This window comes from Pipistrellus kuhlii, unplaced genomic scaffold (genome assembly GCF_014108245.1).
Source record: "Pipistrellus kuhlii isolate mPipKuh1 unplaced genomic scaffold, mPipKuh1.p scaffold_m20_p_14, whole genome shotgun sequence".
Taxonomy (NCBI): Eukaryota; Metazoa; Chordata; class Mammalia; order Chiroptera; family Vespertilionidae; genus Pipistrellus; species Pipistrellus kuhlii.
This window is the reverse complement of record NW_023425449.1, coordinates 24,165,477-24,191,729: the sequence shown is the minus strand read 5'-3', so window position 1 is coordinate 24,191,729 and position 26,253 is coordinate 24,165,477. Positions and strand designations below refer to the sequence as shown.

Genomic DNA, 26,253 nt, shown 5'->3' with positions numbered 1-26,253 from the left:
GTCCAAACACTGTACCTTCTTAAAAACTCTTGGGATTCAACGTAACCTGCGACAGCCTGAGGAATGCACTGCTCCTCCTGTAATTAAAGAGCAAGCACCTTGGGGATGCTGAAGGGAAGACAGACATTGGAGGCCACCAATTTACTTAAAATATGTCTTCCCTCCTATTTTTTGGCAGCTTGTGAATATTTTTGTGTGCATTTAACTTGTGTTGATATCCTTATCTTCTTAAAAAATATAACATCAACATAGTTCAAATAATCCTATTATATTTGTGGCTTTTAAGAAACTTTTCTAGGTTAAAAAAACAACAACACCAACAACAAAAAACAAACAACAACAACAACAACAACAAAAACTAAAGTTCAGTGACTCCGAGTTGCCCATGGGAACAGAGTTGGTTAAGGCAAGCCAGAATTGGAACTCAGGTACCCTGAGGCTTGGTTGGGTACCCTGAGCTCTACTGGTATAGAAGCAATTAGCAATTTTAAGCACTGCCACTGTCAATGATATACAGTGTTTCTAGAAGCTTCCATGCTCTGTTTAAAGTTCCACTAAGCATATCATTGCTTGTCAGCTGCTGGGACATACATAGCTAAGATGACACATGATTGCGTGTGCAGGAAGACAGACAGGGTATCTTAAAGGAGAACCAGAAGCTCCATCAATTATTACAGCCTTTAAATACTCAGTATTCAGCCTCAGGAGCTCAGAGGGCCACACAGAGTGGCTCAGAATTGAGTTCATGTCTCAGGAGCTGAAAACAAGCATGCAAAGGGTGCAGAAGGAAACCAAATCTTGGGTCACTGCCTAATCTTACCATGAACAGGAAATAGAGAAGGGGAGAAAGGTGAACTTTCCCTGGAGGCATTTTTCTTCAGAAGCAACAAACCTAAAACAAACAAATAAAAAACACACAGTGAGCCAAAGCCGGTTTGGCTCAGTGGTAGAGAGTCGATCTGCAGACTGAAAGGTCCCAGGTTCAATTCCAGTCAAGGGCATGTACCTTGGTTGCAGGCATGTACCTTGGTGTGCAAGAGACAGCTGGTCGATGTTTGTCTCTCATCAACGTTTCTATCTCTCTATCTCTCTCCCTTTCTCTCTGTTAAAAATCAATAAAATATATTTAAACACACACACACACACACACACAGTGGAATAACAATTAGTAATCCAGCAGTTCATAGAGGATGAAGAGAAAATGTGTGAAAATCCACTAACATTAGGGTAAGAACTACTGAATTACTACCAATATTCTAGACAGGCTGAATGCTTTTTTTTTTTAATAGATTTTTTATTGATATTTTTACAGAGAGGAAGGGAGAGAGCTAGAGAGCTAGAAACGTCGATGAGAGAGAAACATCGACCAGCTGCCTCTTGCACACACCCCACCGGGCATGTGCCCGCAACCAATGTACATGCCCTTGACCGGAATCGAATTCAGGACCTTTCAGTCCACAGACCGACGCTCTACCACTGAGCCAAACCGGTTTTGGCAGGCTGAATACTTTTTCTTTTTTTTCTTTTTTCTTTTTTCTCTTCATTCCTGAAGCAAATAGAATGCTAATTTGTCTCAATTCAGTTTCTTCATTGTATAAACTTAGAGGTCAATACAAAAGGACAAATGTGCTTAAATTCATCTGCAAAAGACCAAGATTTTACATTCACTAGTGCACAGGTTTTTATACCTATCAACCTAATTGAACTGTTTTGGATTTTTAAAAAGTGGTAATAAGCACCATTGTCTTTATCCTAAACCCTTCTCTCACTCTAGCACTTTCAATCTTCAATGGATCCAAGTATAATACAACCCCTTGACCTTCTCTGGCCAGCGATCTTCATCACCCTCCACTTACCCACAGTTTGGTGGACACACTCTGTGTTTAGTCATTATCAGACTTCTCAATCCTTTGAAATCTTCAGCAGTAAGAGTTCATTCTCTCATTACAGGCCAAACACAGCCAGCTGCTTATTTCTTCCCTCTCTATCTGCTCACTCACACCACTAATCTTAATACTTTTTCTTTCAATGAACCATTAACCAGTTCTGCTGGTCTGACTTCACCCCCTAACTAACTTGAATCATAATGATAGTGACATGAATATTTATTTTCCATCACCTCATTTTTCATTTGGCTCCACCTATTTTACCAATTTCCTATTAAAACTAAAACATAACTTATCTGTACCTATACTTGGCTTTCCATTGTTGTGAATTACCTGTGTATACTCTTTAACTGATATTTAACCTATCAGGGGATTTTTGTCTCTCTGATCTGGATGCTAATACTTATCTGCTATAGGAGTTGCATAAGTTTAAACTTCACATTAATACTTTATTTGTAGAAATTGCAGGTATGTTCTCTCAGGGCTTATATTTTAGTTCAAATGTGATGTATTTTATTTCATGGAAATTTAAAATTTTTAGTTACAACTGACACATAACATTGTATTCATTTTAGGTGTACAACATAGTGATTTGATCTATGTATATATTGTGATATGATTGCCACAATAAGTTTTGTTAACACCCATCTCTTCAGAGAGTTACAAATACTTTTTCTTGTGTTAAGAACTTTTAAGATCTACTTCTAATCAATATTCAGATATACACTGAAGTATTTTTAACTATAGTCTCCATATTGTCCATAACATCCTCAGAACTATTTTTCTTCTTTTTTAAAAAATATATTTTCTTGATTTTTTTACAGAGAGGGAGAGGGATAGAGAGCTAGAAACATCAACGAGAGAGAACCATCGATCAGCTGCCTCTTGCACACCCCCCACTGGGGATGTGCCCGCAAGCAGGTACATGCCCTTGCCCGGAATCGAACCCGGGACCTTTCAGTCCGCAGGCCGACGCTCTATCCACTGAGCCAAACTGGTCCCGGCAGAACTATTTTTCTTCTAACTGGAAGTTGTTACCTCTTAAGGACCTTCACCCATTCCCCCCCACCCTCACCCCTGTCTATGACAACCACCCATCTGTTTCTATGAATTCCATTTTAGGGAATATACATATAAGTGAGATCACAGAGTATTTGTCTTTCTCTGTCCAACTTATTTTACTTAACATCATGCCCTCAAGGTCCATCCATTTTGTCACATGGATATATAGCCAAATTTATAGTGCTTAAGTGACAATAAAACATAGTTTAAATAATCATATCATTGTTATAGTAATTTTGACAATTTAAAGTGGAAACTGGGAAAAATACTGTAACTTATTTCACATAAAAAGTTGATGTACGCCAGTGTGGCTCAGTGGTTGAGCATTGACTCAGGCACCAACAGGTCACTGGTTTGATTCCTGGTCAGAACATTTGCCAGGTTTTGGGCTTGTTCCCCAGTGTGCGGCATGCAAGAGGCAGTCAATCAATGTTGATGTTTCTCTTTCATTGCTATTTCTATCTTTCTCGTCCTCTTGCTTCCTCTTTCTCTAATGTCAATAAAAACATATCTTTAAAAAACGTTACTTCATAAACATATAGAGTGTCTGAAAATAGAGGAGTAAAAGTTGTTGTTGATAAATAGGCTGAAAAAATGATTGTATAGTTTAAAATCTGAAAATGGTTCCCTATGAAAAGATTCTCAGTCTCACTTATAATAAGAAAACATAGACCAAAACCACATGGAGATATTTTCATTATAAAATTACTTTTCAAAAAATATATTATGTTAACAAAAGGACCCATCTCTTATCTTCCAAAAGACTGACCCAACACAGAAGACAGAGCAATGTTTTATATGTCTTATATAACTCAATAGCACCTTAATAAGTATCAAGGTAATAATTAGGAGCTAATACTGTGAATGTTACTAAGGATAATTTATCACTATTCAAGTTGCCAATGCCCTCAGAACTAGAAAAAGGCAATAGACTGAGGAGTGCCAGTGGGGGGAAAAAATCACTATTATTTTCTCTGCCTCAAGGTGATTCTGTTGCTCCAGAACAGTACATTCAGTAATCTTCCTGTCTGGGTACAATTTGAAAAAAAGCGGCAATCACTATTGAAAAATAAAATCACCAAAAAACAGAGGCAAGCCTAATTTGAGGTTTTTAAGTATTTTTCTGGCTTAATCTGGTACATTAAAAAAAAGCATTTTGAATCACAGGACAATGTACCTAGTAATTCACGGCATTACATCCTCTCTTAGGTTAGTAAAGATCACAAAATAATTTTTCATCAATCCAGTCAAAACAAAGGTTTAAAACAAAACACATTTTGCCGAAACCGGTTTGGCTCAGTGGATAGAGCGTCGGCTTGCAGACTGAAAGGTCCCGGGTTTGATTCCGGTCAAAGGCATGTACCTTGGTTGTGGGCACATCCTCAGTATGGGGTGTGCAAGAGGCAGCTGATCGATGATTCTCTCTCATCGATGTTTCTAACTCTCTATCCCTCTCTCTTCCTCTCTGCAAAAAATCAATAAAATATATTTAAACACACACATACACACACACACACACACACACATATTTTAAACAGATTCAGCACCTGTGAGAGAATGGTGGCTGACGGGGGAGGGGGGGGGAGGGGGGGGATGGGGGACCTAGTCTGATTGGGGAAGTTGGTAAATTGAGGAGGGGGAGGAGCTAAGGAAAAACAAGATGCCCTACATTATTTTGATTCACAGGTGATAGGAAAAAAATGTCTTGAAGATATTTATTTTTAAACATGTTCTTGCAGCTCTTTTCAAAAGCTTTTCACATTGGATGATATAATGAAAGGGTTCAATTTCAAACATTATGACATTTTATGCAGTCATTATTTAAAATACTTCTTAAAATGCCAAAAAGAGCATAATGCTAATGAGAAAAAGGCAATTTTGCATAGTCTTGTCAGAATTAGAATAAAAAATATACTCTCTCTTGGGAGCAGACGCTAAATTCAAAATTAATATACTTAATAAAGGTATAATACTTGGAAGGATATAAATCCATAAGAAAAACACAACGTTCTAACTTCTTTATGAATTGTAAAGTGAACAAAACTCACAAAAGGGAAAACAAAATTTTAGTGTCACTAGAAAATTCATTTGGCACAAACATTAAATATGTACTGAGCTTAAACTATGAACATAATATTATAGAAACACCAACCCATTCATTTTTAGAGCTATAGTCAACAATAGGAGGTACTTAAATAGATTTTCTTAGTAGAAGACTACATTACCCGCTCATAAACATAGCTTTAGAATTGAGTTAAATATTCCTCCCTTAGATCATTTAGTTCTTCTGGTACTTGTTAGTTAGTTTCAATATCTTGTGTGACTAGCAGTCTGACATACAGAGAAAGCAATAGCAGTCAGCATGAAAACCTTGGAAGGTTGAGTTCAGAACACCAGTTCCTTCTATACCAAATTTTCTAGAACTGTGAGCTTCACTGAAAGAATCTATCTGTGAATGCCAGAAACTTTTGAGTGCCGAAGAGCAGAGTCCCTGATGTCTCATTTTTGGTTGCATAAAAAAAGAAGCTTGTTCAGCCCTGGCTAGCGGCTTGATTGGTTGGAGTGTACACCACCTCTGAAACCCTCTGGGATCCAAACTGGAACCCTCCCATACACACCCGGACAGGGAATCAAATCACAACAAAAGGTCTGGGTGTGTATGGGAGGGTTCCAGTTTGGATCCCAGGTGGGAGACAGCTGATCAATGTTTCTCTCTCACATTGATATTTCTCTCCCTTCCATTCTCTCTCTCCCTCTCTCTCTCTCAAATGATGTAATCATGTCAATAGATGCAGAAAATTGACAAAATTCACTATTGTCTCATGATACAGACTCTCAACAAATTAGTATAGAAGTAATGTAACTCAACATAATGAGAAAAAATGTTAAATATGTGCTAAATATATAAAAATTAATTACATTTCTATTGACCAGAAAGAAAGAGTTAAGAAGCATAATCCAATGAAACTTACAGTGCTGAATTGCTATAAAAATTTAAGAATGTATTGGTAAATCTATAGACAGATGTAGTATAATTCATAGAAAAAATTATTTAAATTTAAGGAATGACATATACAAAGAGCTATCCCATATCTGTAAGTACAAAAATAATTAGAGAGGTATAGGTCTCTCAAACCAATCTAAAACTTTAGTGTCATTAAATCAAACTCACCACAAGGTTTTACAAGAATATTGATGAGTGGATGATAAAATGTATGTGGATGAGGGAAGCCCAAGACTGTCAGAGCCACTCCTGATCAGAGTAAGGTAAGAGAGTCAGACTAATGGTGATCAAAATGTATTACTATAAATCTATACTAATTACAACGAGGCAGCATTGTTGTTGGCGCACATAAGTTGACCGATGGAACAGGAAAAAGAATTCAGGATTGATCTACACATTTACACAAATGTGACACTGACAGTCCTTGCTTTGTGCAGCCGTGCAGAGCCGCCTAAAAGATAGCACGCTGAAGCCCTGCCAAGCCATCCTTCTAACTGACGAGGAAAATGATGATTGTTCATTGTGAAACATGTTAGCTGAAACATCCAAAACTCTCTTACTGCTAGTTAGAAAGTCAGAAGAAAATAAAAATATAACATGAATATTTAGTATATCACAATTTAAAATAGAAACATTGAGAATTATAAGGTCTAGTTCTTTGTAAATAATTTTTTTTAAAGCCTTCAAAAGTATTTGATGAACAAGAATAGATGCAGGGACAAATGGCAGGGGAGGGGGGAGTTAGAGAGCAACCAAAGGACTTGTATGCACACATATTAGCATAACCAATGGGCACAGACACTGGGGTGGTGGGGGCTTGCCCGGGATGGGAGTGAGAGGGTGGACAAGCAGGGGAGAAGGAGACATATGTAAAACTTTAGACAATAAATTTTTTTAAAAAGGAAAAAAAAGGTATTTTGGATAGTGCTTGCCTTTTTTACAATATACAGTAAAAAGCAAGTATCTTTTCTATTCCAAATTGTAATACCCCTTTCTAAGTTTTCATCAGCTTCAACTTTTAATCACTCTGTGCTGTTAATGTTGTACAACATGTCTGAGCGTTCCTTCAAGGTAAAGTTTTTACCAACATCACTTCCTCAGGGACGTGTTCATCCTTTTTGTCACAACCACTTTTCTCGCTTATGGTCAAAAGCTCCCTTCACTAAGTTTCTCTGCTGCTTAGAAAGTCTCTCAAAAATCTCGCGGCACTCCCACAGTCACATTTTTCTTTGGCATCACATTTGTGTTTGATTTGAACTCTAGCATTATTACTTTCTATTATTTTTTTTGTCGTGCTTTCATCTTTGAAGTATACATTTTTATAAAATGTCACATGCGTTGATCACTGGGAGACATGGAGTCAATACAATGACCTGCTTTGCTGTCTGTGCATGAACCTGTGACACATACATGGGTAGTAACACATCACCAAAAGGCTCGGGAAGAAGTAAAGTGACTGGTTGCAGATCACAATGTGCATCAACTATTTATGCAGTGATCTGTGGACTGAAGAACTAGCAGTGAGTGAAGTTTATACTTTATACAATAACAATTAATAAACAAACTGTGGTACCTGACATGTGAACTATGTTGTCGGTGGATTTGTCCTAATTAACTAAATAAATGTAATTGAAAGCAGAGCAAGGACTGCCTGAATTTGGTAATGATAACTTTGTAAAGCATGGAGGAAAAGATGGAATGGGTGATAAATAGTGGTGGTACAACTGATTACCCACATAGGGGAAAAATGAAAGTGGATTCCAGCTTCAAGTCATAAACAGATATCAACTACAGATCCAGTAAATCTCTATAGCTTAAAGGCTTAATATATGTATACATGTGTTCGAACTTGTTAATACTTGCACATATAAATATATGAACATTTATTTATAGAACACCCTAGGAGTAGACTTCTTAAAATACAAAACATGCTGAGCATTAGAAAAAATGTCACATTGTTAAATTCAACTAGATTAAAGTTAATAATTTAAGTACATTAAAATATATCACAAACTGGACAAAACAGTGTGGTAGTACTGCTAGTTGTTTTCCCCTTATTCAATCCCGGCAGTGTTAAAGCCCACATTTCTCAGGATTCTTTGCACTATGTATAACATATGACTAATTTCTCAGCAAGAAAACATGAAGAGAAGTAGTGTGGGCAGTTTCCACCTCACTTGCTTTGAATGACTTTTGCCTTCACCCTAAATATTATCATCAAGAACATGTATTTCCACAGAAAAAGAAACATTAAAAAAATGAAAGAATGCAGAATCTTCTTAGAAATCAGGAAAGTGCAAATTAAGACCACAATAGGATATCATTTAATAACCATTCAGAGAAGGCAAATATTAAGTGTTCCAGGTGTTTGTGGGGATTTTGCACAACAGAAATTCTTGCTCACTGCAGGGAAGAGTAAAATAGTGCAATCCCTTTTGGGGGGAAAGTGTTTGTCTTATAAAGCTGAATATAATCATATTCATTGATCCAGCAATTTAATTCTATGCATCTACCTTGCTGCAGGGTTTCTAAGCCTCAGTATTATTGACATTTGACTTAACAATTCTTTGCTGTGGAGACTGTCGTGTGCATTATAGACTGTTTAGCAGCAACCAGGCTTCCACCCACTAGATACTGGTAGCACCCCAAACCAATGTAATAACCTAAAAGACCTTCAGACATTGCCAAATGTCCCTGGAGAAGGCACAATCACTGGGAATCCCTATCCTAGTGGAAGTTTGTTTTTATACACTAGAGGTACACAGTCTATTCCGTTTGTTGCGACAGCCAAACTGGAAAAAATACATTTTATTAACAAGAGATAAAAATTTAATTATGTGACTCACGCAACAGAACATTCCATAGGCATGAAAATAAATTATCTATAGCATCACCTAAGAAGACGAGTGAATCTTAAAAGCATAATCTTGAGTGGAAAAATTAGTCACGAAAGACTTCAGATAGCATATCTCAAGTTTTACAAGACACAACTGTCAAAAGTATTTTCAAGGATATCTGCATGATTAGTAGAGCCTTAAAAAAAAAAAAAAGCAAAGATAAAACATCAAGGAATGATAAGCCAAAAATTCAGAATAGCTACTTTGGTGGAGAGGAATAGCAAATACAGGTAGAAGCACTGGTATCGGTAATTTTCTAAGGCTCAAAGTGGGGCGGTGGGTTATCAGACCTTATATAACACAAATTTTGAAAATCATAGCCTACGTTTTCTATTATAGTAATTTTCTTTTCTTTTAGTGAAAAATGTGCAGAATGTATAAAGGAGAGATTAGTTAAAGACTTTTAACACTATGTATAAAGCCCTGGCTGAGCAGCTTAGTTGGTTAGAGCAGCGTTTTTCAACCGCTGTTCCGCGGCACACTAGTGTGCCGCGAGATGTTGCCTGGTGTGCCGTAGGTGCAGACAAGACAAGAATTTTATAATTTTTCACTATTTTGTTTACTTAATATTTCATAATAAAGTAATTATAAAATATTTTCTTTGTGTTTATTTGATTCCTATTCAAGAGAATTACTTTATATATAGTCAATATAGGCACAGAGTTAAATTTTTTAACATTTTCTAATGGTGGTGTGCCTCGTGATTTTTTTCATGAAACAAGTGTGCCTTTGCCCAAAAAAGGTTGAAAAACACTGGGTTAGAGCATTATCTGCCAAGTTTGTGGGTTCAATTCCCAGTCAGGGCGCATGTAAGAATCAACTGATGAATGCAAAAATAAGTGGAACAACAAATGGGTGTTTCTCTCTCCATTTCTCTCTCTGTCAAATCAATAATTTAAAAAAGAAAAATTATGCTATAGAAATTACTTTCAACCTTTCTTAACTGAGGTCAAATTGCCTTACCCTATCAGAGAAATACATCAAAATTCCCAACCATCCTGCCAAAATCTAGCTCTAACCTTCAGCCTGCCTATCATGTTTTTGTGTAATTTATATGTATATTATTGACATTTGACTTAACAATTCTTTGCTGTGGAGACTGTCGTGTGCATTATAGACTGTTTAGCAACAACCAGGCCTCCACCCACTAGATACTGGTAGCACCCCAAACCAATGTAATAACCTAAAAGACCTTCAGACATTGCCAAATGTCCCTGGAGAAGGCACAATCACTGGGAATCATGTTTTCATCATTTCTTGGAGGAGAGAATCATATACTTCTGGACTTGGCAAGGCCCCCTTGCCTGTGGTAGCACCCTGTGTGTCACTTTAACACTGTGTGTCATACTTTATTATACTTGCTTATTTCCTCTATGTCTGCTCCCACTAGGCCCTGCCTTGTTCACATTTGAATGCCCAACCTGTGGCAAAGGGCCAGGCATAGCATCTCCTCCACAAAGCACTCTTTTCTTTTTTTAAAATTTTATTTTGTTGTTTAAAGTATTACAAATAGTAGTACATCTGTCTCCTTTTTTTCCCCATTGACTTTCCCTCGGCCTCCCCTACCCGCTGGGCCCCCCTTTCTCCCCCCCCCCCCCACACATGCCCTTACCCCACCTTCCTAGTGTCTTGTGTCCATTGGTTATGCTTATATGCATGCATACAAGTCCTTCAGTTGATCTCTTACCTCCCCACTCCACTCCCACCCCCAACCTTCCCCAGACTTCCCGCTGTGACTTGATACAAAGCTTTTCAACAAATGATCTGAGAACCACATGAATCAAAATTCCCTCAGGAGCTCATAAAAAAATAAACCAAAACAAGCAAACAAACAAAAAACCAGACAGCATGTTTCTGATGACTCAATAACCACTGAATCAGAATCTCTGGGTGTAGGTCCAGGAGGCCATGTGTTTGTTTTAAGATATTCAGGTATTTCCTAAATATTTTTAGTCTTTGCTAAGTTTGCTGTAAACATAAGGCTCTACTGAGGCTTTCTCTTTATTCTATTTGAGATTAGATTCCCACAGACACAAGTTTGTTCAAGTTAAAAGAATAATGTTGGGGGAGGGGCATGGAAGAAGGGAATTGGGGGAGAAAGGGACATATGTAATACTTTCAACAGTAAAGATTTTTAAAAAGAAAAGAATAGTGTTAAGAAACTTCTCTTTTTAGCAATGGAAATGAAAATAAAAGGGTTGCATATTTTTGCTGAAGTGTTTACTACACCTGCACAGATTTTGTTAATTGGTGTTTCACTGACAAACAAACCACTATTAAGACGTTTGTAGCTTTTAGCTCTTTAAACATTAAAAATCATAATGTTTCTTTCCTTTTTTCCTTCCATCATTTTTTTTTTAATCAACCAAGTTTATAATAGCACCTTACCCTACAAATGTCCAGCCAGCTCATTCAAACAAACCCCTCACTCTTCCTCCTTTGACCTGGGAGTCCCTGGGGATTGCCCTGTAGGTGCTGTTGCTATTGTTACCACAGTGCCTCAGCATCGTCTCTTTCAGCATTTGGGGTTAGATCTTCTGTTTCTCTCTCAACCAAGAGGAATCTCAAAATGATTTTTTTAAAATGTAGAGCCTGGTTAAGCCAGGAATTCCTATCAGCTGCTCTGTTTGATTCATGCCCAAGTCTACAATCTTGACTCTCATCAGCTTTTCTGCAAATCCATGCACTTGGGATTTCCAGGGAGATGTGGGATAAACGCTAAGTCTCAATAGAAGTTTTCATCCTTCATGACACCGTGTATAGAAGACAGTATATTATGTCTTTCCTTCCTCTAATTCCTTATTCCTGCCTCTTTCTAACCATTTCCTCCATATAGTCCTCAACTCATTTTATCATGCATCTATTTTCTTCCTCTACAGTGCAACTTTCCCTTTTCTTTTTCCTTTCTCTTTGAGTTGTATCTAGAATACCATGCTTCTTTCTGGTAAAGGCCATTTTTAAGCTCTAAGGACTGTATTTGGTGCTAGGAGAAAGGTGAATAATATGTAATACCATTCATCAAAAAACTAAAAATATAGCAAAAAAGAAAAAAATATAGAAATAAATGTAATAAATGGTTACTTTTGGGTCCTATGATATAAGTTAAAATATGTGGTTGCATTTTAGTAGTGAAGAACGGAGGTTCTAGAGTCAAACAAATGTATGTTTGAATTTAATACATCTAAGGAAAATAAGGGAGATATTTATTTATTTATTTATTTATTTATTTATTTAAATATATTTTATTGATTTTTTACAGAGAGGAAGGGAGAGAGTTAGAGAGCTAGAAACATCGATGAGTGAGAAACATCAACCAGCTGCCTCTTGCACACCCCCTACCAGGGATGTGCCCGCAACCAATGTACATGCCCTTGACCGGAATCAAACCTGGGACTTTTCAGTCCGCAGACCAACGCTCTACCGCTGAGCCAAACCGGTTTCGGCTAAGCAAGATATTTAAATATTAGAATTGACTGGACTAGTTAACAGGTGTGGAAGAGGTAGAAGGTGAGGAGAGAAAGGGAGAATCAGGATGATTTCTACTTTCCTGTTTTGCTAAAAGTGTGGGATAAGGAACCCAGCAGAAACACATCTGTAGGGAAACATGATAGATGAAATTTTGAATATTACCGAGTAGATTTGGGTACTTTACATAGACACACACACACACACACACACACACACACACACACACATTTTCCTAGAAATTTTTCTTCATAATAACTAGCAGAGAGCTTTTTAAGTCCTATAATAAATATAATCTGACAACAATTCATTTAACTCTAATTTACTAAAAGAAAATTTTCTCATCTCAATTTTACATGAATTGTACATTCATTATTTGTTTCACCTGCCTTTTATGTGTCTTTTTATAAATATTCAAAACAAATTTCTTACCAAGAAAGCAAATCTTACTGGGACCTGTGCCATCATGACTAATCAGTACTTTCTTCAATTTTCCAAGGGACACTGCCTCACTGGAAAAAATATCAACCTGTAAAAGTAACGGAGTGCTGTTAAGATAATCCCTTTATCTAGAAGGAAAAAAAAGCATTGCAATCAGTACATTATTAGTAACTACAGTACAATGTTACTATATTACTATATTGCTCTATATTACTACTATATCAGTATTACTGCCACTATAAGAATCACATTTATTATGTTATGCACAGTCCTATGTTAAATATACAAACATGTAATATAATTCTTCCCCTCCTTCATCATACAGTTTAATAAAAATATTTTAAAAATTTAATCACAACATTTATTCTAAGTCTACTACTGCTAATTTCTTACTCATTTTCTTATGTTATTTTTTTTTTAAAAAATTTTTTATTGACCTAGCTGGTTTGGCTCAGTGGATAGAGTGTTGGTCTTTGGCCTGAAAACTCCCAGGTTCAATTCCAGTCAAGGGCACATGCCTAGGTTGTGGGCTTGCACCCCAGTAGGGGCCATGCAGGAGGCAGCTGATCAATGATTCTCTCTCTCCCTTTCTCTTTGAAATAAAAAATATATTTTAAAAAGCAATTCCAACTTAGGTATGTAAATATTCCTTTCTAACTTAGAGTTAATTGATTGCCAATAAGAAGGTGGAAACGAATAAATAAAAATTGATGCTGAGGTCCTAGAGGTTCCCAGTCCCTGCTGCAGACAGCAGGGACGTCTAGAATACACATCTTGATTATACTGTCTCCACCTCTTTCCTTCTCTCCTTCGCTGCATTTCTTCTTTGTGCTTCCTGGGTCACCTCCTGTTCAGGATCTGCCCTAGGCTCTGTTTGGGGAGTATTCACATGAAGGTCTCACTTTTCAAGTGAGAGTTTACGACAGCCTGCCTTTACTGCTGGGCCCAGACTGAATCCCAGACTGATGAAACCTCTTAAGTCTCCACACAGCATCACAGGCCTTCACTCTCATTTTCTGATTGGCTTCTTGCTTCTAAGCTTCCCTTTACAAATGGATTCTCCTTTGGACTTTCTTCTTTCCAAAATTTTGAGCCCTTAAGCCTTAACTTCCTTGGCAGCTCTCCAATGCCTTTAAAACCTATTTAAAAGATGTTTATCACCCTCGCTGGTTTGGCTCAGTGGATAGAGCATCAACCTGTGGACTGAAGGGCCCCAGGTTTGATTCTGGTCAAGGATACCCTGGCTTTGGTTGGGGGTTGTGTGGGAGGCAACCAATTGATCTGTCTCTCTCTCTCTCTTCCTTCTTACCACTCTCTCTAAAAATAAATGGAAAAATATTCTCAGGTGAGGATTAACAGCAACAAAAATAAATAAATAAGATGTTCATCAAACATTTCTAATTCTCAGGAGGATGGCCATTTTGATACAAGTTAGACTGCCCTAGCTGGAAGTAGAACCTTGATTGTTTGTTTTTACTTTTGTTTTGTTTATTTTTAATAGGAGAACCTAGGACTTACTATGGTTGCATTGTCCTGGTTTAGGCCCACCTCAACTCAACTCCAGAACAGTAAGATGCACACCAAGGAGTGACCTCACCTCTCTGTATTTCCTATTTGGTACCAAATGACTATCGCAGAAATTTTCTGAGTGTGTGTCTTTTTAGATAAATTACAGGAAGGGTTGGTGAGGGGAGAGAACAATTTTTAAAGATCTTTTTATTTTTAAGTTCATGTTGAAACTTGACTTTGTTATTTTTGGACTGATGAAGCCTTTGATTCCCTGAATACCCCTGGAGCCCATGAGGTTGATAAATACATTAGACTCTGTCCCGGCACCTGGCCTACTGCCAGTGCATATGTAGACTTCATAAGCCACCACTGAAATGTCAGAAATCTCATATTATTTTTCTCATTTTTATTTTCTCTTTGTATTTATTAGATACCCTGGAGAAAAATCCGACTGTCCGTTAATCTAGTTGACACAACTTTCTCTATGGTACTTGGGCTCACTCTTTTTTTTATGTGTACCCCTATTCAAGCATACTCTCCACTACTTCATGTTTATCTCATTCATACAGACGCCCAGCCATGCCCACAACTACTGTTTCAAAATAATTGTTAACAATTATGATTTCCATTAATCACTATACTTTCACAGTTATTATAAGAAGTTGTACTTAAAACACACACACACACACACAAACACACACACACACACACACACACCACATACACACAAAACAAAAAACACCTCTTTTTTCTCTTAATTAGATGAAAGTGGCAATTCCCCTCCCCCCGAAGTTGGCCTATTTTAATCACAACTGGTCATTCATGCTGCTCCTTCATGGAGATTACTATTCTGTGGGGATTTTTAATAATCTTGATAGAGAAGAAATACAAAGATCCTAGAGAATTGCAAATCTAAATATAATTCTAACGAAAGAGTGAGGTACCAGCAAATCTTAATCCACCATGTTTTGAAAATATATTTTATTGATTTTTCACAGAGAGGAAGGGAGAGAGATAGAGAGCTAGAAACATTGATGAGAGAGAAACATCGATCAGCTGCCTCCTGCACACCCCCTACTGGGGATGTGCCCACAACCAAGGTACATGCCCTTGACCGGAATCGAACCTGGGACCCTTGAGTCCGAAGGCCGACGCTCTATCCATAAGCCAAACCGATTTCAGCTTAATACAACCATTTTTGACCTTAGAATTAAGGTAATTTCTGAGACACTGGTAAAAGTCACTAAATTTAGAAAAGAGACTATTCTTGCTGGCACTACTAATATGAATAATATCTTGGACACAATGAGTACTCGTTATTTCAAGTTCTAGAATTCTTTATAAGTCACACTGTGCAGTTGAACAGTTGCATTTATAGAAATCTACATTAACATTTAAAAAAAAAAAACTCAGACATAAAAATCCAACAAGAAAACAAGGCACGTGAGAAACATTGCCTGTTTTCATCATGCCTGACCTTTAAAAAGACAAATGTGGTATATTGGGAAATGGTGTAAGCAGAGAAGATAAATCAGCTTCTTGTGCAGTCTTACATATTCTAAAATACCCCAGAGTGAAAGCCAGCTGAGCTGAAGCAAAAACTTAGAACACTTCTCATGAATTTAGGACAATGAAGGAAATCTTTTAAACTGCCTATAAAGGAGATCTGGTATCACAGCCCGTGCAGCTACCTGAGCTGAACTGGCTGAACTTACCCTGGAATGCTTCATGAAAATAAGTATGTGGACAAGCACGATTGGAAGACCATGATTTTGTTTACTAGAATTTTTTTTTCTTTATTTCAGATGATAGGTGAACTTGTTTACAACTGGAAAAAAAAAAAAAAAAAAGAGTACATTTAAAATATTAAAACAGCCCGGCTGGGTGGCTCTGTGGTTGAGAGTTGACCTATGAAGCAGGAGGTCATGGTTCAATTCCCGGTCAGGGTACATGCCCCGGTTGCAGGCTGGATCCCCAGTAAGGGGTGTGCAGGAGGCAGACAATCAATGATTCTCTCTCATCATTGATGTTTCTATCTCTCTTTCTCTCTCTCCTTTCCCTCTTTGAAGTCAATAAAAATATTTTTTAAAATATTATAACATAAAGTTAAACAAACTAATCATTCATGGTTTAAAAAGTATACACCAAAAATTATTTAGAACAGAGACCATATATTTGTAGCACTAAATGCACCACTCAGCCCTCCCTCAAGCATTGTACCTGCCCTGTGATCAATCCATGCCCCTTCTCTGCTATCTGCACACACCTCAAATACTTCTCAACACTGTGTTCCCAGGAACAAGTTTAATACACACAAATGGGCCAGAAAATTTCCCTCCTAGATTTAGGCAGCTACTGACAGAGAAATGTCTGGGAAGTCATCTTCACAATTTAGGATGATTTTGGGTAAATTATGAAAGAATGTTAAGTATGTTTTTCATGTCAACAGAATTATCAATGAGAATTATCAATTCTCAAAAAGCAATAGCCATGTTGACAGGATTGTCTATTGTCAAAGCCACTGTCTACCCTCACACTGAGCATATCCTGCAGAATTGCACTTATCCAGGTATTGTGTGTCTTGGTCTGTGTCCTAAACCTCATGTGCCGTTAAGTGCAGTGCTCACATCTTTTTCCATTTTGAACCCCTACTTCCCAGCACATGTTAAATGTTTACTGAATAATCCTGAGTAAGTGAATGCCTTTCACTCCCTCCATCTAGGAAAAGTGTTGTGTGCTGCTCACAGAACTGCTCAAGCATGAATCACTTAAAACGTTCTGTGGCTGCTCACCAGACTGAGTCTCAAATCAACCCCTTCCTAGGATTGTTTTGCTACTAACTTTGCTCTCATTGCCCAGATTATTTCAGGGTCCAGATGGCTTCTGGCCCTTTGGATTTTTCTTCTGGTCTTAGATTGATATGTGCTATCAGGAATTGACAATAGAATTTGGCTTCCTAGACTGAGCCTCTCTGAAGACATAAAAAGTATCATCCTTCCAGCTGTATCCTTAAAGTCACAGGCTTTCATTCTCCTCCCAGTGTACATGGTTGAAATTTTCATTAGGAAGTGACATATGGAACTTACCTTAGAGAGATGTGCCCCTGTGCAAACATGTGTAGATGGACACACACACACACACACACACTCCCTGCCCTAAGTGGAAGCAAACATATTAATGCTCAGTGAAACTCATGGGACCTGACATTTAAAATAGGGCCCAAAATGGAAAATTCTCCACCCACGGCCTCCCAAATATTTAGCTCCCCAATTCAGAGATGATGGTACCGTAGAGTCTCCCAACTCCTTCCAGCTGGCAAATGACCATGAGGCCACGGGGCCCTGATTTCTCAGTCCCCTTCCCTCCATTCATGGAGACAGACTCTCAAAACATTTCAGGTCCTACCAACCTGGGGTGACATAAACAAATAATCACTGCGTCTAAGGTCATGAACTTTGCACTTGTGCCCCCAAAGTGCACACAATAGCTTTAGTGAATGTAAGGGTTTTTTATTTTTATTTTTTTCTAATTAGAAAAAAGAAATGCAACTGTTTATGTTTGGAGGACTTCCCTCGGGCCATGTTTTTATCATGATGTTCAAATGTTCCTAGGTAATACTCAGTGACCTTGCCCTGCCAAGCCCTTATGCCCTGTCGGGTCCTTATATGCCGTGTGAGGCAGCTCCTCTCTGTACATGGGTACCTGTGATGCTGCTCCTACCACCTCAGGAGCATAAGCATCACTGCTGAAACATGGGGAACTCCACAGGCAGCACAACTGAACTTCCCAAGACAAACCTCTCGGCTGAATCTTTAATTTGATTTAATTAATGGACTGTTTCAGTGCTTTCTCTCTGTCACCAAGAATGAAGCTTTCTCAGCATTCATCATGGTGAGATCACATTGATACACACTGCCCAAGGAAATCAGATCTCAGATACAGATGGTAAATGAGATTCAGTGGTAAGCATGTGCCGACACTTTAGTCTGCACTGAAGCTTTGTGGGCCAAGATTTTATATACATTGATGTTTAGGGCCGAAGCTTCATGTGCCTCTAGATGGTAAAATATTTATTTCACCTTTGAGCTGTAGGAGGAAGTCCCAGGGTGGGGAGGGAAGTGGAATTTCTTGCTATTTTGTAGAAGGTCACCAACTAGACCTAGTGAAAAGATCCCTTGGACCGGAGACCTGACCCAAGTAAAGGAGCTGGCTATACAGAGGCCGGGGAGGCACAGCACAGCAGATAAAATGGAAGAGCAGAGGCCTGAGGGCTAAGGGGGCAGGTGCCCTGAGGGAGCACTGAGGCTGGAGTTATGAGAAGGGTGATAGGCCTTGCAAAAAGTTGTGATGATTTCGCTTTTACTCTTGGTAACCCTTTGGAGGGTCATAAGTGAAGGAGTGACGTAACCTGCCTGATATTTTCAGGAGACCACACCGGCTATGGGGCTGAGAATAGCCTGTCCTAAAGCCAAGGTTTCTTTGTGTTTGCCCTCCCACTGTAATAGCAGCTCAGTGCTATGAAGGAAGCAGCAAAGAAAGACAAGTCAAAGGGAGGATGCAAAGGCACTGCTGAGTGCCTGCTATGTGACAAATACTGTATTCATACCTTTTCACATACTCCTGATGGACACATATTTCTGGTTTGCCTGGAATGGTCCCAGTTGACACCTGTTATTCTCACATAGTCATTAACAGTCATTCTCTTCTCAAAAAAATGTCCTGGTTTGGATGGTGAATTATAATGGTGATCATGATCTAATCCTATATAATAAAAGCTAGGTAGCATCATGCCCTCATGTGCAACATTGTCACAAGATGGCCTCCACAATATGGCCAGCAGGGGAGGGTAGTTGGGGATGAACAGGCCAGCAAAGGAGGGCAGTTGGTGGTGATCAGGCTGGCAGGGGAGCAGTAAGGCATCAATCAGGCCAGCAGGGGAGCAGTAGGGGGTGATCAGGCTGGCAGGCAGAAGTGGATAGAGGCAATCAGGCAGGCAGGCGAGCAGTTAGGAGCCAGCTGTCCTGGATTATGAGAGGGATGTCTGACTGCTGGTTTAACCATTTGGACATCCCTGGAGGGGCTCCAGATTGGAGAGGGTGCAGGCTGAGCTGAGGGACACCCCTCCCCCCATGCACAAATTTCATGCACTGGGCTTCTAGCTTAATAGTAAGATTAACGTGCTCCATTTCATAGGCAAACTAACTAAAATTGAGAAAAGCGGTGCAATTTGCCCTCATTCGAAAGCCAGTGATTGAGACCAATATTTGATCCAGACTCTGCTTCTCTGAGCTCCAGCTGTTTCGTTAATGAAAGGGTCTGTCTCTGTCCAAAGCCCACATTTCCCCCTTGAACCTAGTTATTGTAGTAAAGGCTAAAGCATTAAAAGAAACCTACTTGTTGTTTTTTTTTTCTAAACTTATCTTAACTTGGCTATTATCATCCACAACTTGCTGTAAGGTATCAGAAAATGTTTCAGAAACACATATTTTCTCACTATTTGAAGTCTGATAAATGTATATATTTGGAAGCAGACACGTTTTCTATTCTGATGGTACTTTCTTACAGTCACAGATAGTTATTTCATATCTCGGAGCAAACCGCCAAGCACAACTGTGCACTTGCAGGAACCTAGCATCAAACACTTCCTCAAGCACAGAGGTGGTCCAAGACCTCACCTCACATCATCATCTGTCTCTCCTGAAGAAAGCCTGGAGCCAGAACGTGTGGAGCAGCTATGGTGAGCTCAGTTGACATTCTTATCATCTCTGGGCCAACCCCACCAGCCATTAAACTAAAGATTTTTAAGGACAACCAAGCAAAGGCGATCAGCAGCTCCTGGTGCCTGTCCCCAGGAACAGGACAGACGGTGAGCAAATCGGAGCTGGTGTGGATGAGTTCAGCTTGGCATACTAGCACCCAGGAGGAGATTGCTCTGATCCCACCAACTACCTAGCTCAGCCCCAGAAGAATGGGGATTTATAGACAGATACTCTCAGAAAACCTTTTCTTTGGAAAACATTCCAGTTATCATTTGAAAAGAAGAGGCAGCCATAAAATTAATTGGCTCGAGTGTTAAGTGCCAATGATAAGGGAAAGGATTCTTTTCTGTCCCACTAAATTAAATTAATAAACAAACAAACAAACAAATAAATAAAACCCTCAAGGGTATCACTAGAATGCTATCCAGCCTGGCAACCCTAAGCATTAGTTTCATTAAAAAACAAAAAGTTCCCCTACATTTTTCTTTGTGCTCTTCCCTGGGCTACTTCAGAAAATGTTGACAGATGGACAGACATATCCCAAAGTGAAGGTCAACCCCTTCTTTCAAACCCAGAACAGAGAAGCACCAAGGCATTGGTTTGAGTCTGCTCTGCCATCCTTTGATGTCATAGGAACAGGAAGTGAACCTATCAGTGGCACCAAGAATGACTTTCCAAAAGCAATACTAAGCAGGACCAGACTGCCCCTTGCTCCTCAGTAGGTTTTGATCCCCCGTTAATTCCTGAACATTGATGTGTTTTGTTATTTTTTAATTTTCTTATTAAAATGATTTCCCTCTCAATGTCCGGGAAAAGGGCAGCTGAATTGATTTGCCAGAATTGGAATAAATGGAAAGGACTGGATCAGATAGGTGTCGTGTATTACATGACATTACTTTATAGGAGAAATTGCTGTAAGAAAGGGTGGGTGTGCTTCAGCTAAGAAAATACCCCTCTAAATGGGAGATGCTAATGGGTAAAGTTTCATTAGCTAGTTTGGGAAATGGGTGAACAGAAAGATGCAGAGGAGACATGCTGAGCTTTTATTGCTGCTCAAGTTAAATGAACCCCAAAAATCAATAGTTCATTTAAAGTATAATATAATGAGTTTCTTTTGTAGCCTGAATTTTTTTTAAACCCACACAATGGCTTTCTATGCTTTTGCATACAATATAGTTGTGCAGTTGAGTTTAAGTAAAGTTCTTTTTTTAAATAATGCAGCTTTTAAAAACACAATACGTTGAGAAATAACAGTATATCAGACCAATAAGATTTCTTCTGTTTCTTATTGGCATTATGTATTTAAAAGTTCTTCTATATATCACTTTTAGAAAGAATGGATTCTTGACTGAGTGGTGAATAGTATAGCTAGGTCCTAGAATTCTAGACTGTTAGATGTTAGCTCTAGTTTTTTCCTTATCTATCCTCTGTAATTGCTAACATTCCTATATTAGTTAAGACCGATTCATGTAGCAGAGCGTGAAGCATTTGCTGAGTCTTTAAAAATTTTTATCCAATTTATTTAAACAACATAAATAAGACAGCTTACCCATTTCTCCCAAACCCCAACTCTCTCCACTTGTAATAACTAATCTGTTCTCCGTATCTGAGCTGGTTGTTTTTTGTTTGGGTATTTTTCTACATATAAGAAAGATAATACAGGATTTGTCCTTCTCTGTATTTTATTTCATAGCATAATGCCCTAGACATCTGTCCATGTTGTTGTAAATGTCAAGATTTCGATTGATAACCACTTATATTATTTCTATACATTGGTTATTGCAAGTAATGAACATGATAGTGGATATATCTTTTTCAATTTACATTTTCATTTTCTTCAGATAAACACCCAGAAGTGAAATTGCTGGACTACATGGTGGTTTTATTTTTTAACATTTAAAGGAAATGCCATACTGTTTTTCATAGTGGCTGCACCATGGCATGCCTACCAACAGCAGCACACTAGGATTCCCTTTTATCCACATGCTCAGGTTGGGATGTGGTAGTTCAAAGCATCAGTGAGCTGTGGAGGGAAGCCTTCTGAGGAGAGCCGAAGAGAAGAAACATGAAAGGGCAGAGGGAGGGAAGACAACAGACTGAACATGTTAACTGAAGCCATGAAAACTGAACAGTTTTTGGGGAAGAGGAGCCCTGTCTGAATTATTGTATGTTCTCTGGGTCCCATTACACCAGGCAGCTAATGACCACTGTATACATATGTTTACCTTTATTTGTGTGGAATGGCAGGATAGACCATGAATAGGTATTGAAGATAATGAGGGTGAATTGCCTAATGAAATACTGAGGCTCTAAGCAAGAAAGAGGACAAGGCTAAAGATGAAATGTTAGTCCTCTGTGTAAAGTTAGCAACAGGAGTTAGGAAGAGGCTTAAAAGGACAGTGACAAATCAAGTATTTAAACCCATATGTTCAAGGAAAAAGAACCACTTAGAGGTAGTTATTAAAAAAAATTTAATGGAGGAATCAGTAAAGAATTATGTTTGTATCATATAAGCAAGGTCACGGTTAGAGGATAATAGCTAGTATTTATTTCTTGATTCTATGTACCAGAAAGACTAAGTACATTATCTCATGACTTAAAACCATCATATTTTCATCATTTCATAGATGAGGTATTCTGGCTAAGGTTAGCACAACTAAATATATCACCAAGCCAAGACTAAACCAATGTGTTTAGTTCCAGAGTCCCTAGCAGTCTCTGCCTATTCAAATGAGGGATCAACAGTGTCAAATGCAGTAAAGAGTTCTAGGACACAGAGAAAACACACAGACACACAGTTAATTTAGGACAAAATGGCCGTTCGTATCCATTAGGAGAATATTTTCAATACAGCAGTGAAAACAAGGTGATTACAGTGAGTTAACAAACAAAAACAAAAAACCTGAGTGAGGGATTTAGGTGCTCCTAAATTCATGATTGATAACATTTACTAATAGTATAGCCAAGAAGAAAGCCACTTTGAAACGGCTAGCAAACCATTTGCAGAAAGATGAATTGACGACACACATACATCCTTGTACATTTTCACCTTTGAACAACCATGCAAGTGTTAATCCTAAAGCCTGATGTTCTAAATAAGGAAAGCTACGGCCTATATGCCAAATCTTCTAGCATCTGTTTTTGTGCAGTCCAGTAGCTAAGAAAGCTTTTCACTTTTCTTAATGGTTAAAAATTTTTAAAAAATAAAAGATTATTCCTTGATAAATTAAAATTATATAAAATTATAACTACAGTGCCCATAAATAATTTTTAATACAGCCACACTATTACTTTACATATTATCTATAGGACCTGAACAATTTCAAGACTCCATGGCCCACAAAGAATAGATATTTAGTGTTTGGATCTTTACTGGAAAAGGTTCCTGTTCTCTGTTCTGTATCATTTAAATTATTTTTATCTTTAATATCAATCACAAAGGAAGCAAAATTAAATACCTGGCAAAGATGCTTTATTATTTCTCATAATGGGCATTTCTTTCCATCTATTGCAATCGTTTTCATTCTCAGCCATCCAGGAGTCAACAGTTAGACAAAACAGCTCCTGTGTGTCCATGTTTTCAAGATGAATTTCTTCCAGTTACCACCTGGGATCCTTTCCACTGTTGTAATGTCCAATGCGTACTTTGTAGATTTCACCAATACCTTTAAGATTAACCTGCAACACAAAGGAGAAAGGGGAAATAAAATTTCCTACTTCTCTGATATGATTTGTCAAATTACAAATTCACATTCAATTGTGAACTCGTATCTACTCCCCCACTAAATATTTCTTACTAATTTCCTTTAAAACTAGTTACTTTGTAAACCGGTTTGGCTCAGTGGTAGAGCGTCGGTCTGCGGACTGAAAGGTCCCAGGTTCGATTCCGGTCAGGGGCGTGTACATTTGTTGCAGGCACATCCCCGGTAGGGGGTGTGCAAGAGGCAGCTGGTCGATGTTTCTCTGTCATCGACCTTTCTAGCTCTCTATCTCTCTCCCTTCCTCTCTGTAAAAAATCAATAAAAATATATTTAAAAAAAGAAAAAAGAAAACTGCTACATTAAAATAAATAAGTAAGTAAGTAAATAAATAAATAAATAAAACTAGTTACTTGTAAATGCTAGTACTTACGGCAAAGCGTAAATAGTTCTTCCTCTAGGCACTGGGCTAATTCACCATTTTGGAGCTCACATAACCCCTTCTTTACTTGGCCATTGTGTATGGCATAGGGTGGAGGCAGTTCTTCCTCGCCTTAGTGTAGTACAGTGTCTACTTCTTCCTGGACTATTTGAATTACTCACAATGCTCTGTATTTTTTTTTTTCTTTCTTCCTGTACAGATAGAAACAAATACATTTTTGTACATAAATAAGAAACAAAGCATATATTCATGGTATACACAATAAATTTTCAGTTTTTAAATTTATTACATTTGTATCTATAGAAGATATAAACAATTTGCAAAATATAGAAAATCTACTTATCATTTAAATTAAATTATTCATGAGTCACTTTTCTAATTTATTTCTTTAGTATTCCACGTGATGGAAACTCTGCTGCACTGAATGACATCAAAACTATCCAAAATCATGGTTGATACACTGAAAGCTAACATTCCTACAATCAAATATGCTACTCGCTGGGTAAGTTCTTGTCACAATTTGCAGATTGTTTAGGTCCTTTACAGAAGTTAATTTATTAAAATGTCAAATGACCTGGAGCCTTACAGGAATCCCATTTATTAACACTCCTTTATTTATTAAAATCATAAGTAATAAAACATAAACTGTTATATATACCCTTCTCTGCATGACTGCATTTTCTACACTTCTTATTCTCTTTTCTCTTTTGAATATAATTACTAATTCATGGCTTTTCACAGACTCTCCTTGTTTCAATTAACTGTTATGATTATTATCACTGTTATGAAGATGTAGCCAATGAAAGCCCCTTTAAATTCACTCTCTGTCTGTCAGCACTGCCCTTGACATTTTTGAAGCTATCATTGACTGCAGAAACAGATGGATATTCCAGACCAATTCTGTTGTGTGTGTTTTTTTTCTGATCGAAGACAAAGAATGAACGTATCCTGATTCTTTTAGGCCAGTGTTTTTCAACCTTTTTTGGGCAAAGGCACACTTGTTTCATGAAAAAAATCACGAGGCACACCACCATTAGAAAATGTTAAAAAATTTAACTCTGTGCCTATATTGACTATATATAAAGTAATTCTCTTGAATAGGAATCAAATAAACACAAAGAAAGTATTTTATAATTACTTCATTATGAAATATTAAGTAAACAAAATAGTGAAAAATTATAAAATTCTTGTCTTGTCTGCACCTACGGCACACCAGGCAACATCTCGCGGCACACTAGTGTGCCACGGAACAGCGGTTGAAAAACGCTGTTTTAGGCGGTATGTATTATTCAAGACAAAATACGGGCACCAGCAGACACATGTGGGTGTGTGGGTGGAAATGCAGCTGCTGTTGGGACAATTAATGGTGACAGATTAGTAAAAACCATTTTCTGCTTTCCCATCTTGATGCTTCTTCTCAGGGTACTCTCTCTGTATGGATCTTCTTGTGGATTCCTGGGGACCAGGGCTCCTTTTACTCTTGCATGGACATCAGTTTCCTATGTTCTGGGCCCTGCAGTCATGCACCTCACCTTTTCCAGATCCTCCCACATGTCCAGTCCCATCCCTTCTCTGTCCTCTGTGCTGAGGTCAGAACTGACCTCCTCTTGAGTTCCCTCTGCAGTCTTCAGAGCTTCACTCCTAGATTCCACCTCGCCACACGGCCTTCCTCCTTCGGTGACTCCATCATTTCCTCCTTCTTTGGCTCCATGGTTTTCTGGGGTTGGCAGGATCTCTGCCTTGTTCTGAGACCCTGGCAGTCATTTGCCTCTGAAAGTTTCTTGGGAGTGATGACAGGTGGCTGGCTTTTGCCAGGGGCATGCACCCTGAGCAAGGCGGGTGTTACCACACCTTCCACCCTTCCTCAGCAGGGCCTCTCCTAGAGGGAACCTGGGCCTCAAGTTCCTATTAGATGTCCTGCATCCCAGGTCTGTGGTTACTCTTAGTTTTCCATGTTGAGATTTCTCACTGCTACCGAATCTCAATGTGTTGTGAGATAGATGCTGTTCTGAAAAGCCTCGGGCTAAATAAATCAGATGGTTTTTTATAAAATAGCATTTCTTTGAAATGTCCTGCCAGAACAGGCCATC

General features: G+C 38.3%; 1 long non-coding RNA gene across 1 annotated transcript; it reads right to left on the bottom strand.

Annotated features, from left to right (window-relative positions):
- Positions 1-874: 874 nt before the first annotated feature.
- On the bottom strand, positions 875-23,730 carry LOC118718266. The gene is made up of 3 exons (XR_006741571.1): positions 23,482-23,730; positions 12,765-12,843; positions 875-892 (listed from the first exon to the last, which is right to left on the bottom strand). It is a non-coding gene; the product is annotated as an uncharacterized LOC118718266 (long non-coding RNA).
- Between the last annotated feature and the right edge of the window lie 2,523 nt (positions 23,731-26,253).